At 37.8% G+C, this 14887-nt stretch overlaps 1 long non-coding RNA gene across 1 annotated transcript in view; it reads left to right on the top strand.

Annotated features, from left to right (window-relative positions):
- LOC125154985 (uncharacterized) overlaps window positions 1-14887 on the top strand; it is a 229689-nt gene that overhangs the window by 105903 nt on the left and 108899 nt on the right. The gene's annotated exons all lie outside the window — the stretch shown is intronic.

The following is a 14887-nucleotide window of genomic DNA, read 5'->3' as shown; positions in this document are numbered from 1 at the left end:
ATCTTGAAAAAGAACAAAACTGGAGGACTTACATGTCCTGATTTAAAAACTACTACAAGTCTACAATAATCAAAGCAGCATGGTATTGGCATAAAGACAGACATACAGACCAATGGAATAGAAGAGAGAGTCCAGAAATAAACCGTTGAATATATGATCACATGAATTTTGACAAGGATGTGAAGTCCATTCAATGGGGGAAAGGAAAGTCTTTTCAACAAGTGGTGTTGGGAAAACTGGATATCCATATGCAAAAGAATCAAGTTAGATCCTTATCTAACACCATATATAAAAATTAACTCAAAATGGATCAAGGAATTATACATAAGATCTAAAACAATGAAACTCTTAGATGAAAACATAGGACAAAATCTTCACAACATTGGTGTTGACAATGATTTCTTGGATATGACACCAAAGGCACAGGCAATGAAAGAAAACATAGACAAATTGGACTTCATAAAAATTAAAAATTTTTGCATATCAGGAGATACTGTCTACAGAGTAAAAAGGCAACCCACAGAATGAGAGAAAATATTTGTGAATCTTGTATCTGATAAAGGATTAGTATCCAGAATATATAGAGACTCCTAAAACTCAACAACAAAACACACAAAACCTAATTAAAAAATGGGAAGGACTTCATCAGACACTCCCCCAAAGAAAATCTATGGATGGCCGATAAGAACATAAAAAAAAAAGCCCATCATCAGTAATTATTAGGGAAATGCAAGTCAAAACTATGATGAGATACCATCTCACAATCAGTAGGATGGCTACTATCAAAAAACCCCAGAAAACAGCCAATGTTGGTGAGGATGTGGAGAAATTGGAACTCTTGTGAACTGTTGGTGGAAATGTAAAATGGTATAGTCATTGTGGAAAACAGTATGGAGCCTCCTCAAAAAATTTAAAATAGAATTACCATACAACCTAGTAACTCTGCTTCTAGGTATATAACCCAAAGATTTGAAAGTAGGGTCTCGAAGAGATATTTGTTCACCCATGTTCACAGCAGCATTGTTTACAATAGCTAAAACATGGAAGCAACTCATGTGTCCGTTGGATGATGAATGGATAAGCAAAATGTGATATATATATATATATATGTGTGTATATATATATGTATGTACATATATATATATGGATATAAAGTGTGTATATATATATAGTGATATAAGGTATATATATAATGCATATATAAAATGGAATATATATTATATTATATTATATTAAACTGGAATATAATATATGTAATATATAATGGAATATTAAAATGGAATATAATATATATATATAATGGAATATTATCTACTCTTAATAGGAAAGAAATTCTGCAATATGCTACAATATGAAAGAACCTTGAGGACATTATGCTAGGTGAAATAAACCAGTCACAAAAAGACATATATGAGTCCACCTATATGAAGTATTTAGAGCAGTCAAATCATAAAGACAGAAGATAAATGGGGGTTGCTGGGGGCTGGAGGGGAGAGAGAATGAAGAGTTATAGAATTTCAGATTTACAAAGTGAAAAGTGTTATGGATGGTGGTGATGGCCACACGATGTGAATGTACTTGATAGCACTGAACTGTACGCTTAAAAATAGCTAAGATGGTAAATTTTATGTTTATTTTAACTCATGAAGCAAAAACAAAGACAAAAACTAAACCATGTCTCACTCTTTGAGGACAGCAATTACTGAGCCAGGAGGACAAGTTCTCTCATTAAGTGACTCTAGACCTTAGGCAAATGACAAGCAAAACTAGTTTTATTGTCCCTTGACTATGACTCAGTTTTTTTCTGTCTGAGTGAACACATCTGTGTCTCCTGTGTGATGTATATAGTCCCATCACTTCTATGTGTTCTGTATTTTCTGAGGCAGGTCCAATAAGGAAATGTTCCATGGATCAGATTTTTGTTGTTGTTGTTGTTGTTAAGTTTATTTATTTTTGGGAGAGAGAAAGTGATAATGCATACGCACAATGGGGGAGGGGCAGAGAGACAGGGAGACACAGATTCCGAAGCAGGTTCCAGGCTCCGAGCTGTCAGCACAGAGCCTGACATGGGACTCGAACTCACAAACTGTAAGATCACGACCTGGGCGAAAGTCAGATGCTCAACTGACTGAGCTACCCAGGCGCTCCTGGGATCAGATTTTTTAAAAATAGTTTCATATGATATATAATTTGGCCATTTAAAATATGCAAATTAATAGTTTTTAGTATATTCACAGAGTTGTGTAACCATTACCTCGAGCAAATTTAGAACATTTTTATTAGTCCCCAAAGAACTGTACCCATTAGCAATCACTCAAACACCCTTGGTCACAGGCAACCACTAATTTGTTTTTACTTTCTCTTGCTATAGATTTTCCAACTCTGAACATTCCATAAAAATGGAATCATGTATGTTTTTGTGTGTGTGTGTGTGTGTGTGTGTGTGTGTGTGTGTGTGTGTGTGTGACTGGCTTCTTTCACTTTAGCATAACATTTTCAAGGTTCATCAATTTTTAGCATGTATCAGTACTTCTTTTTATTGATGAATAATATTTCATTGTATAGTTACCACAGCTTATTTATTTATCCATTCATCTGTTGATGGACATTTAGGTTGCTTTTACTTTTTAGCTATCATGAATATTGCTGCTATATGCATTCATGTGCAAGACTTTGCTTATCTCTGGGCCAGATTTTGATGAAGTTTCTGGAAGGTGGAATTAGGATGGGATCATCTTGATAAGCCAGAGTAGAAGCCATGGCCTAGAACACACAGGAAAAGGATGGAGCAGGGATGGGAGGTATCCTTAACAATGAAGGCTATGAAAACACTATCCTACCTATTATTTATTAATAACCAAGCCTTGTTAAGCAATGCTTCATTGTTACAACAATCTTATGAGTGAATAAATCCTGTTACCTGCATTTTATGAGAGAGAAAGCAGATACACAGAATTAACTAAAATGCTGGAAATTATGCAACAAGGAGGCCTTTGAATCCAGGCCATCTAAGTCCTCTTTCGATCACTGAACCAAACTACAAGCCCTAAACTCTGCTGTGGTCAGTGTGGGGAGTAGAGTAGATTGTGGGACATCGATCAAGGAAATTAATTCAATGAAAGCCTATGTAACAGCTGAGCTGGTTCTTCTTCATGTTCTACCGATCACCTTCCAGCATTGAGCCTGGGACCAGCAGTATTTGCTTCAGGGTTAATTCTAATTGATGGAGCAAAAATCAAAAGCCTGTTTATTCTCACAGTCTATTGTATCCCAGCACTCTTCTTAGACTTTATTCCCACATAACTTTTTGCCATTTCCTCAAACAGCCTTTTGCAGAGTCCCACAGATATTTCTTCTGAAAAACATACTCTGACATTTTAATTGGAATGCTCTATCTATTTCATTTGATCTATAAGTCTTCCATTTTACCATTTGTATTCTATTTGCCTCACCTATTCTATTTTTCTTTTTGTCCTCTTGTGCTTACTCTCCAATTAATGAAATGTATTTATCCTTCTTTCCCCATTAACTCATTTGTTGAGTTGTCTTTTGCTATTCTGTTAGGAGTTTCCTTAGGGATCACAGTATACATCCTGGGCTTCATAAAGTTCAAAATATATTTGAATTCTTACCACATCCGAGACAATGAAAGGTCTACATAATACCTAAATTTATTTACTACCCTCATACCTTTTGTAGTACTATTGTCATATATATTTAATTCTTCATATATGTAATATCTCAGACGTTTTGGTTGTGGCTTCCTGCCATCAATATTCATTTAAACTTACACACATATTTACCTATTCATTCCTTAGTATTTCCATGCTTCAATCTGGGATCATTTTTATTTGCCCAAAGAACTTTGATTTTCCGTTAGTGTGGGTCTGCTGGTAACTATCTCAGATTCTTTCTCTATTTTTTAATGAATTATTTTACTTTCATTTTTTAAAATTTTATTTAAAATTTTTTTAAAATTTATATCCAAATTAGCATACAGTGCAACAGTGATTTTAGGAGTAGATTCCTTAGTGCCCCTCACCCATTTAGCCCATCCCTCCTCCCACAACCCCTCCAGTAACCCTCTGTTTGTTCTCTATATTTAAGAGTTTCTTACATTTTGTCCCCCTCCCTGTTTTTATATTTATATGCTTTTATATTTTTGTAATATGGAATGTAATATGCAATATATGTTTATGTATTTTTGTTTCCCTTCCCTTGTGTTCATCTGTTTTGTCTCTTAAAGTCCTCATATAAGTGAAGTCATATGATTTTTGTCTTTCTCTGACTGACTAATTTCACTTAGCATTATACCCTCCAGTTCCATCCACGTAGTTGCAAATGGCAAGATTTCATTCTTTTTGATTGCAGAGTAATACTCCATTGTATATACATACCACATCTTCTTTATCCATTCATCCATCGATGGACATTTGGGCTCTTTCCATACTTCGGCTATTGTTGATAGGCTGCTATAAAGATGGGGGTGCATGTGTCCCTTCAAAACAGCACACCTGTATTCCATGGATAAATACCTAATAGTGCAATTTCTGGGTCATCAGGTAGTTCTATTTTTAGTTTTTTGAGGAACCTCTGTACTGTTTTTCAGAGTGGCTGCACCAGCTTGCATTCCCATATTTTACTTTCGTTTTTGAAGGACATTTTCATAAGGTATAGAATTCTGGATTGGCAGTATCAGCATCCTCCCAGCACTTAGAAAAAATTACTTTATTGCTTTCTGAATTCCATCATTTTGATTGGGAAGTCTCCTTTTGATTCACCTGTTGATGATCTTAAAATATTATATTTGTATTTGGTTTTCATCAGTTTTATTTCCAGGTCCATAGATTATCTCTCTGGGTGCTCTGGAAGGCAGTTAGGCTGGGTTTGGCTCACTAAAATATTTTGATTAGTCTCAAAGACTCTGGATATTTTCAGTCTCCCTTCCTCTTGGAACTTTAATTTTTACCTCCTTAGCTCCTTGGGGTTTTAAAAAATCCAGCCTCTCATTTCTTTTTATTTTTTTAAAGTTTATTTGTTTATTTATTTTGAGGGGGGGGAGGGGCATAGAGAGGGAGAGAGAATCCTAAGCAGGCTCTGCACTGTCATTGTGGAGACCGATACAGAGTTTGAACTCGTGAACCATGAGATCATCACCTGAGTCAAAACCCAGAGTTGGACGTTCAACCTACTGAGCCACCTGGGTGCCCCCAGCATCTTGGTTTCTACTTTCTAAATGGTACATGCCTCAAACACACAGTGAAGCTGACTGTCTGGCTCACCCTCAGTGAGCTCTCCTTTTTTCCAGGTCTTGGTTTTTGCTGTCTTGGTAGCTCCCTGATACTTTTTAAACAAATATTTAAAAAAAAAGTTTTATACTGTATTTCTAGTTGTTAGTGGGAAGTCTGGCCTAGAATAAGCTAATCAGTCATAGCTGGAAGACTTCAGTGAATTTCAGCTATTTCTGATAGTTTCCTAAGATTTCATATAGGTCCAGAAAAAAAAATCATTTAGTTGCTTCTGCTCTTTACATCTTGCCAACATTCTATTGCTGAAGGCCTTGTGAGAGAATGCCTTCTTGGCCTAGCTCTTCCTCTTTGCTCAACTTTGTATGCGCCCTCTCTCTGAGACCACTTTGCCCTAAATCCTAAATTGTACTGCAAAGATGGAGATGTAATTTTTTAATGCTGATAAATACATTACAAAATATTTAAGACATATAAAAAGTATAATATGAGTACACTCGTGTACTTACCTCCCAGTTGAAGCCTTCTTTGTGCCCTGCTTGATTTTATCCCTTTCCATGCCTGTCAAAGGTACCCAGGCTCTTGAATTTATTATCTTTTTTTGTGTATTTCTTTATACTTTTGCTATAGATGCATAACTCAAACATTATACTATCAGAAAAATGTATCATGCCATGTAAATGCTTGAGCAACTTGTGTTTCTGCTCAACACTATCTTTGTGAGATCTATGTTTTCTAAATCTAAAAACCTTTATTTAATTCCTTGATATAAATATATTGCAATTCATTTAATTCTTCTCCACTGGTGAATATTTATATTTTTTTCAATTTTTTTCTATGACAAACAATCTCAGAGTCCTTCACCACACTGACTCTTTGCTTAGCTTCTACCAGAGGCTAATCTCAGAGTCCAGAACTGGCCACCTCCAAAACCCAGAGAGAAAATCACCACTGCCCAACTCATTTGCTTCCTGAGAATTATCCCTTTCTCAGTACAACTGACAATAAGAACTTAATACTATTCTTGGAAAATTCATGCCCATAAAGAAGGGTATCTTCTATCTTCACGATCTGAACAAACCATAATACTAGAATGACCATATAGTAAATAACAGTAGACTGTTAGAATGGCAGTAGAGCTATCCCAAAGCTGGAGTTATGGAGTTCGACACCATGTGGGCAACCCTGACAGTTGGGGCATATTGTGCCACTGAGACCAGTATCTTTCTATTTTACTCTTTCCTCTCAGGGAGGGACTGCCTGAATGTTCCTTTTTGCTGTATTCTCATTTCTACATTTGTATGCTGGAAACCGAATCATAAATAAACAGAAGGTCACATAATCGCCCAACAACTGGTTGTAAGCCTAGGTTGGTCTAGCTCCAGATTTATGAAAAAATCAAAACAAAGCAAAGCAAACCCCAATGCCAAACATTTAACTAGTTCCAAAGGGTCATAGCTTTGCTAAAACACCCAATTTTTATTTCTAAACAAAACATTTAATCCTACAAATACAGTTGAATAGTAGGTGAAATGATTTGTGTACAAAATTACTCATTGAAGAAGCACGGAAGAACATTGAAAACAATCAAAATGCCCATAGGAGACTGGTTCAAGAAATCACATTGAATAGTATGCAGTTTTTAAAAGGTTCTCTGTATACATAGTGCCAAGGTATATTATTAAGTACAAAAACAAGGTATAGAACAGTGTATATATTTTGCTGTACTTTGTCTAAAACAAGCGCAAATAAGAAAGTACATTTTAATTTTCCCATACTTTCATAAATAAACCATGCAAAATTATTCAGGACATTAATAAAAGTGACTACCTGAGGGGACCAGGGAGAGGGTGGGAACTAAAAAGAAGGGAATCAGGACCTGGGAAAATAGAAGTCATGGGTGAAAATAAGATGTTTCACTTTTTATTTTAAAGTTTTTGAACCATGAAAATATATAATTATTATAACAAAATAAGCACACACAAGCACAACACTTGTTATTAGTCCATGATCAACACAACATCTTCATTTGGGTGACTTCCTCCAGGCTTGCCTTAGTAAGGTGTGAACACTTGTCTTGCATGGTCATTGCTGAAACAATAGGGTGATGAAGTAAAAGCCAAAGGGAACAGAGAGGGAGTGTTTGCCTCAAAAGGCAAATGATAGTCCCCATTCAGAAAGACAGAAGATGATTGTATCTATCAAAATAGTTTTTTCAGTTTCAAAATAGTCCGAGTTGTAGTCTTTGCAGAACACTTGTTACAAATAAATGGTAATGATTGATCACCTCGTTTGGAATGCCCAGCCTCCATTTCCATCTATCAAACTCCTACCCGTCTTTGGGGTCTTCGCTGATCATCCCAGCCAGAGGCTGGAACTTACTGTTGCTACGGTTGAAGTGTAACCTGCACAACCTGATATACAGTACCTGTTACGCTGCTCCTTTACAACTAATCACCAACCCCAGCTGTTTCTATCAATTTAGTTTGTCTCAAGCTTGTCCTCTTATCTCCGTTATTCCTGCTACTATCATAAGTTGGATTGTCATCACTTCAAACTGAAAGTCTCGATTGTCTCCCTACTCTCCGTCTTAGCCCATCCCACCAACCACCTTAGCCACCTCCCACCCCTACAGATTCATTCTTCACACTACAGGTGTACTTGAGAAAACTCCAGGCTAAATATGGTGGATTGAAACATATTTTTTTCTCTCTGCTACCTTTTGAAACCTCACACAAATGAGAATACAAAATAAAAAAGTCATAAACTTAAAGGATATAGAAAATCAGAGAGGAGATTAAAGTAGAGAAGAAATATCAGCACATTTTCTGAAGACAGGAAGTGAGCTGATGAGTCATCAGAAATGAGAGTTAACACTGAGCTTGCAAGGGGGATGCTAACATGTAAAGGTGAATTTACACCAGATGAAGTCAGGGGGTGGTGGTTTAGGGACTGGAGACATCAGAAACTGCAAAGGTATCAGTAAAAAGACACAACATGAGTGGCTGAAAGTTTGTTTATGGAACAGATATTTCTTACTTCCATGTTGCACAACCACCAGGCTGACCTTCCTTCATCTTGGATGGATGACTGGAGGTTTGATCTTTGTAGAAATTGAATTGATGAAGTTTCAGACCTGGAAATTTGAAAAGACCCCAAACCAGGCATTTCACCATGAAATTTCAGAACTGCAGGGATTAAAAAGAAAGCCCCATCACCTTCTAGAAAAAGAAATACAAGTCACGCTTAAAGGGCAAAGAATGGAAATGACAATGGGCTTTTATAATACAATAGTAGAAGGCAATGAGGCAATGACTTCAAAAGTCTAAGATAATTTGATTTTAGGCTTGTGATTTTATATCTAGCTGAACTACTTACTAATCAAGTGTGAGGATGACACATGAGAGATATGACATACACTGTTTAATGGCTATCCAAGAGCTTCCAAGTTCATTTTTCCCATTCTGCCTTGGCTGGGAAAGATGATTATTTCAGATGCCCTTGCACTTAGGAGTCACCATGCATTTTCAATTCTGGCCAAGGAGACATAAATAGAACTTTTCCAGTGGATCTCTGGGAAAGGATTTTGTTGTCCTTCCTTCATCCCTTCCTTCCTTCCTTCCTTCCTTCCTTCCTTCCTTCCTTCCTTCCTTTTTCCTCTCCTTCCCTCCTTCCTCTCTGTTCCTTCCTTCCTTCCTCCCTTCCTTCTTTTTTCCCTTCCTTCCCTCCCTCCCTCCCTCAATCCCTCCCTCACACCTATCTAGCTATCTACCTATCTATCCATCTATCTAGACATAGCATAACCTTCATCTTCTTTATTTTTATGATATTGAGATGTCTTATTAGATTCCTCATTTAATGGTGTCCTCTTCTGAAGGAATAGAAAAGTTCAGGTATTTAACAGTTTGCTTGTTTGTTTAATTATGGTAGAGGGGTTAGGAGTCCTCCAAATTTTGTGGTTCTTTTCTGTCTTACAGGACTCTCCATTTTACCTTTTCTTTTTTTCTTCTTTTTATTTTATAACGGACTTTCCAAAGTGCCTATCTTCTTTTCTTTTCTCCCCTAGAACTATGCATTTCAAGGACTGTCTCATTGACTGCCGTCAGTACGTTTATGCCATGCACCGCCCCCCCCCCTTCATATTGTGCCAATCCTTTTAAATGGTGTCTGGTTCTTCAAACTCCTAGATTTGAAATTCCTTCCCAGTAGTCTGTGCTCTGACCTGCCTTGATGCCTTTTTTTTTTTTTTTAAGTATTTTCTAGTGTATGTAGCCCCTTTCGCTAGCTTCCCTGTCTTTTCTTCCATGAGGTTTTTCTTGGCCATCCTCTACCCGATCTTGCAATAGAATGAGGTGGGTGGCCAAGTGAGAGACGATACACTGTAATTTGGTGAGTTTTCTCTTTAATTCCAGTTATTTTGCAGCTTTGGCACTCTGTCTTCAAGTTATACTGAAGAGCATGTTTCAAATCATTTGATGAGGAGATCCAGCAGGATGGGTCACTGTACAGCCATCACTGTCCCCAAGTAGTCTAGAGTTTTTGCTGATATATGTACTTGTGTATATGTATTCATTTAGATAATAAATTCTTGGGATACAGGATCTAGTTATTTTTTTCCTTCCTAGCACAATGCTCTGCATGTACTAGTTGCTAAATGGTTCTCTTATTCAAAGTCAATGAAATGGTCTCTTAACTACTAGGATGCCTTAAGAGTTGTTGATATATTCCTACTAGTTTTGAATTTAAGGCAAAGAGGCTGACTAGTAGTTGCCTTTCATTAGTCTCAGTGAAAACTAATGAAAAGTTAGAATAATGATTAATTTTCAAATAAATGCAGTATGATTACTTCCATAGGTGGCAAGAACCTTGGAGCAGGGATACTTCTTTGCAAAGAGATCATTATTTATAATTGCCATAATTCTTATTTTTGAGGATTTTGTGTTGCAATAGCACATGATTAGTCTGTTTTCTTAATTAGGGTAAGTGTTCCTCACTGAAAGAGTGTTCACTTTATTCATTTGCTTTTCAAACTTAAAAACGAAAGTCATCATTGGCACAAATCAATGTTAGCTCACACTCTGTGACATTGTGCATTCTACATGGAGATTGAGTGAGATTTATGGAGGACTATTACCTTTATAAAACCTCTCAGAAAAGCAGGTGCTGAATTTCTTTTTGGTGCTCATTCTTTTGGCTGTCCTCACTATCAGGAAGTTCTTTAGTATGTTGAACTGAATCCTTCACGTTAACAACAATACCTCCAATAAGAAAACAAACATACTTGAATTTTTGCTGGTTATCTTTTCTGCAGACACATCCATAACTCTTAATCCTACTATATTTGTGTCACTTAAAGTTATATAGTTTAACTTTAAAAGTCAAAGATAATTTCTGGCCTGTTCTTAAATATTCTGAGATTATAGCTGGCATTATAGCTTGTACTTTATTCTATGAGAATATTTCAAGGGTAGAATACTTAAGAATATTTCATGGGTAGAAATTAAGGTGGGGCATAAAGCTGGTCCACTGGTATAACATCTGAATGAGGAGCTATTTTTAAAAAAATGATTTAAAAAAATGATATGTCTATTTACTTAGTAAATATTTATTGAGTACAGAGTGTGGACCATGTATTGCACACACTTGTACCATTGGACAAATTGTTGCACAAAGTCTTTCAAGAATGTACTTAAACAAGAAATTGTTTATAATAGCACATTGTCATGGGAATGTGATTGCTTCCAAATATTAAAGCATTTTGTACTTTATAATAGTTAAAGCTGTCTGTTATGATTTTGTTGATAGTATTAAAGTTCATGAAACTCCGCTTTTATAGATAAAATAAAGGGACACCTCAGCCATAACTTTTTTGGAATTATCACAACTTCAGAACTGTTGAAAATAGGCCTAGATTTTCACAATGCTTTTTAACTCATCTTTGTATTTCTACTCTTGCCCACTTAGAATAAATTCTCCACCCTGATGCCAGATTATTTTCTCATATTGTTAATTTAATTTATACCACTTCCCTGGCTAAAAGCCCCCACTGGTCTGGCATTAAATTTTTTGAGTCTTCTTTTTTTTTTTTTAATTTTTTTTTCAACATTTATTTATTTTTGGGACAGAGAGAGACAGAGCATGAATGGGGGAGGGGCAGAGAGAGAGGGAGACACAGAATCGGAAACAGGCTCCAGGCTCTGAGCCATCAGCCCAGAGCCTGATGCGGGGCTCGAACTCGCGGACCGTGAGATCGTGACCTGGCTGAAGTCGGACGCTTAACCGACTGCGCCACCCAGGCGCCCCTTGAGTCTTCTAATATTTGTTAAAAATATTTTAGATCTGGGTCACCTGGGTGGCTTAGTCAGTTGAGCATTCGACTCTTGATTTTGGCTCAGGTCATGATCTCAGGGTCGTGGGATGGAGCCCCACATTGGGCTCTGTGCTGAGTATCGAGCCTGCTTGAGATTCTGTCTGTCTGTCTCTCCCTCTGTCCCTTTCTCCCACTTGCATGCACTCTGTCTTAAAAAAAATATTTTAGATCCATTGCATTTTGTCAAGTGTAACATATTTATAGAACAAAGGAATATTATATACATGTAAATGAAACAGTGAATCTGACCAAAAATAAGCCCTGTCACAACCAGATATTTATTTTTTTAATGTTTATATATTTATTTTGAGAGAGAGAGAGAGAGAGAGAGAGAGAGAGAGAGAGAGCGCGCAGGGGAGGGGCAGAAGGAGAGGGAAAGAATCCCAAGCAGGCTCCACACTGTCAGCACAGAGCCCAATGCCAGGGGTGGACGTGGGGGTGGGGAGCTCAAACTCAGGAACCATGAGATCATTAACCTGAGCTGAAATCAAAAGTCAGATGCTTAACTGCCTGAGCCACCCAGGCACCCCCTGTCACAACCAGATATTTAAAAGGAATGCAAACACCTCCATAAGTTATGAGCTTTAAGGTAAACAGAGACCCAGAATTATAACATATCCAGAAAAGAAATGTGGAGAAAACCCCTAAATTTTAGAACAAAATCCAAGCTTAACCATGGTCTTCTTGGCAGTAAGCTTTAGAAAGAAGGAAAAGCGACTACAATTTTCCTCTTTGTTGTGCCATTTCTCTTAGTTGAAAAATGCTTCTTTGGGGGCTCTTTTCACCTTTTGAGACTGCCTTTGATTTCCCCAGACAGGACACAATTATGAAACGTGTGGAAATGTGCAAAGGTAGTTGCTATGGAGTGATTCACAAACATAGACATTAAGGATCTGGTTATGCTTCTTTTTATACAAGGTAAGGAAGGGTAGTCAGTCTAAGCAGAAGACAGTTGAATGAGTTTGGGCCACTGTAGTTCAACGTAAGAGGTAAACTTTAAATTGCACAAGGATTTCAGTTATCACTTCCTTGTGGCTTTAAAAAACGCTCCCCTTAGTATTTATTGTGCCATCAACTATTTTCTTTTTACTAAAAGCCACATTAGGACATTGCATTCAGTTACGTCTTTGTTGATTTGCAAGGTATCATATTACCAGGTTGTGGTCTTATCTCTTTAAAGAAATTGGTAGACACATCCCAGCATGTCATGTACATAGGGCTGCTCTTGGTCTCTGTAGCAGCATGCTGGTAACTCGATCTCTTCGTTCCAGATCTTCTACTCAAAGCTCAGATACTTGCTAGATTTCAGAAGGAGAATCTCTCTTCCACTGGAGGGTCCTGTTTTCTTCTCCAGACTCTCCCTTGCCTTTCCCCTGCAACTCCCCCTGAAGTCATGAAGGATTTCTGCCGCTTCTTCAAATGTGCCCTGCTTGTTCATAGCTCCAGAACTTTGCAGACAGGGCTCTCTCAGTAGGGATGATTCCCTTTATTCCCTCCTGTGGCCCTTTTTTTGTTCACTTCCTTTACTGATTTTCTTCTGAGGACTGTATGTTTTCCTGGACCATTTCTTCTGACCCATTAATCTGTGTGTTCATTCATACTCGTAGCAATACATTCAAATATTGTATCTTTATACTATGTTTAGACACCTGACAAAGCATTTCCCCCCCTACTTTTGTCTTCCTCGAAATTTTCTAGACTCCTTTTTCTCACGAATTCTTACGGATAGATTTTGAAACTGTCATGTTAATGAGCAATTTTTGGGTTTACTAACTCCTTGACACTCCTTTTCCTGTATTCCAGCATATTATCGTCTCCCGGTTTTCTCTTCCACGGTTCCAGTTATTTCTTTTTTTTGGTCTCCTTTTACTTTTCCGGCTGGGGTTCTCTCCTTATTTTCTTTTCATTCTCCTACATCTCCTTCCTAGCTGATTTAATCCATATCTATGGCTCTGTTGACCTTAAAAGTAAAACAGTCAGTTTACTAGAAGAATGGGTTTATTCAGAGATAGCAGAGGATCTGCAGTTTGGAACATGCCAGGTATAGCAAAAGCCGTAAGGCAAGTCTGCAGAAGGAAGCAGGAGAACATTCCCTTTTAGAGTGAGGGGGGGTGTCGGGAGGAGTTGTTGTAAACAAGAAATCCATTGGAGCAAACTGAGAGTTCCAAGGGTAGTGGCTTTTCATTGGCTGAGTTGTGTGAGTATCTCATTGGCTGGGTTGTTACTGGGGGAGGAGGAAAGTCTTTCTTCCTCCTCCCCTAGTAGCAAAGTAGACTTTTTTTTTTTTTAATGTTTTTATTTATTTTTTGAAGGAGAGAGAGAGAGAGAGAGAGAGAGAGAGAGACAGAGCATGAGCGGGGGAGGAGCAGAGAGAGAGGGAGACATAGAACCCCAAGCAGGCTCCAGGCTCTGAGCTGTCAGCACAGGGTCCAACGCGGGGCTGGAACTCACAGACTGTAAGATCATGACCTGAGCCCAACGAAGTCGGTGGCTTAACCAACTGAGCCACCCAGGCACCCTGCAAAGGTTGGGTCTGTGAAGGACTAGGTCTGTGGAGGGCTGCAATGAGTGATAGGATGTGAGAGCTCCCTGTTTCAGACTCCACGACTCCATTTTATTTTATTTTATTTTATTTTATTTTATTTTATTTTATTTTTTTAATGTTTATTTATTTTTGAGAGAGAGGATGCAAGTGGGGGAGGGGCTGAGAGAGAAGGGGACAGAGGATCTGAAGCAGCTTGTAGGTTGACAGCAGAGAGCCCCACGTGTGGCTCAAGGGCAGGAACTGTGAGATCATGACCTGACCTGAAGTCAGGACCTGGACACTTAACAGACTGAGCCACCCACTCACCCCATAGTTTGTCTTTTCATTCTCTTAATGCTGTCTTTTCAAGAATAGAAGTTCTTAATTTTGATAAAGCCTAATTTATACATTTTTTTGGATTTTGCATTTGATATTGTCTAAGACCTCTTTGCCTAACTGAAAGATCTTCTCTTATGTTTTCTTCCAGAAGTTTCATAAGATTTAGGTTTTTAAAATTTAATTTAATTTTTAATTTTTACTTTTGGGGGCGGGGAGGGACAGAGGGAGAGGGAAAGAGAGTCTTAAGCAGGCTTTGCACTGAGTGTGGAGGCTCCATCCACACCCCTACATGGGGTTCGATCTCACAACCGTGAGATCATGACCTGAGCCAAAATCAAGAGTCAGATGCTTAACCAACTGAGCCACTCAGGTGCCCGAATAGTTTTAGGTTTTACATTTAGTTCTATG

The sequence above is a fragment of the Prionailurus viverrinus genome, chromosome F1 (assembly GCF_022837055.1).
Source record: "Prionailurus viverrinus isolate Anna chromosome F1, UM_Priviv_1.0, whole genome shotgun sequence".
NCBI classification, from domain to species: Eukaryota; Metazoa; Chordata; class Mammalia; order Carnivora; family Felidae; genus Prionailurus; species Prionailurus viverrinus.
This window is presented reverse-complemented; position numbering and strand designations above follow the sequence as displayed.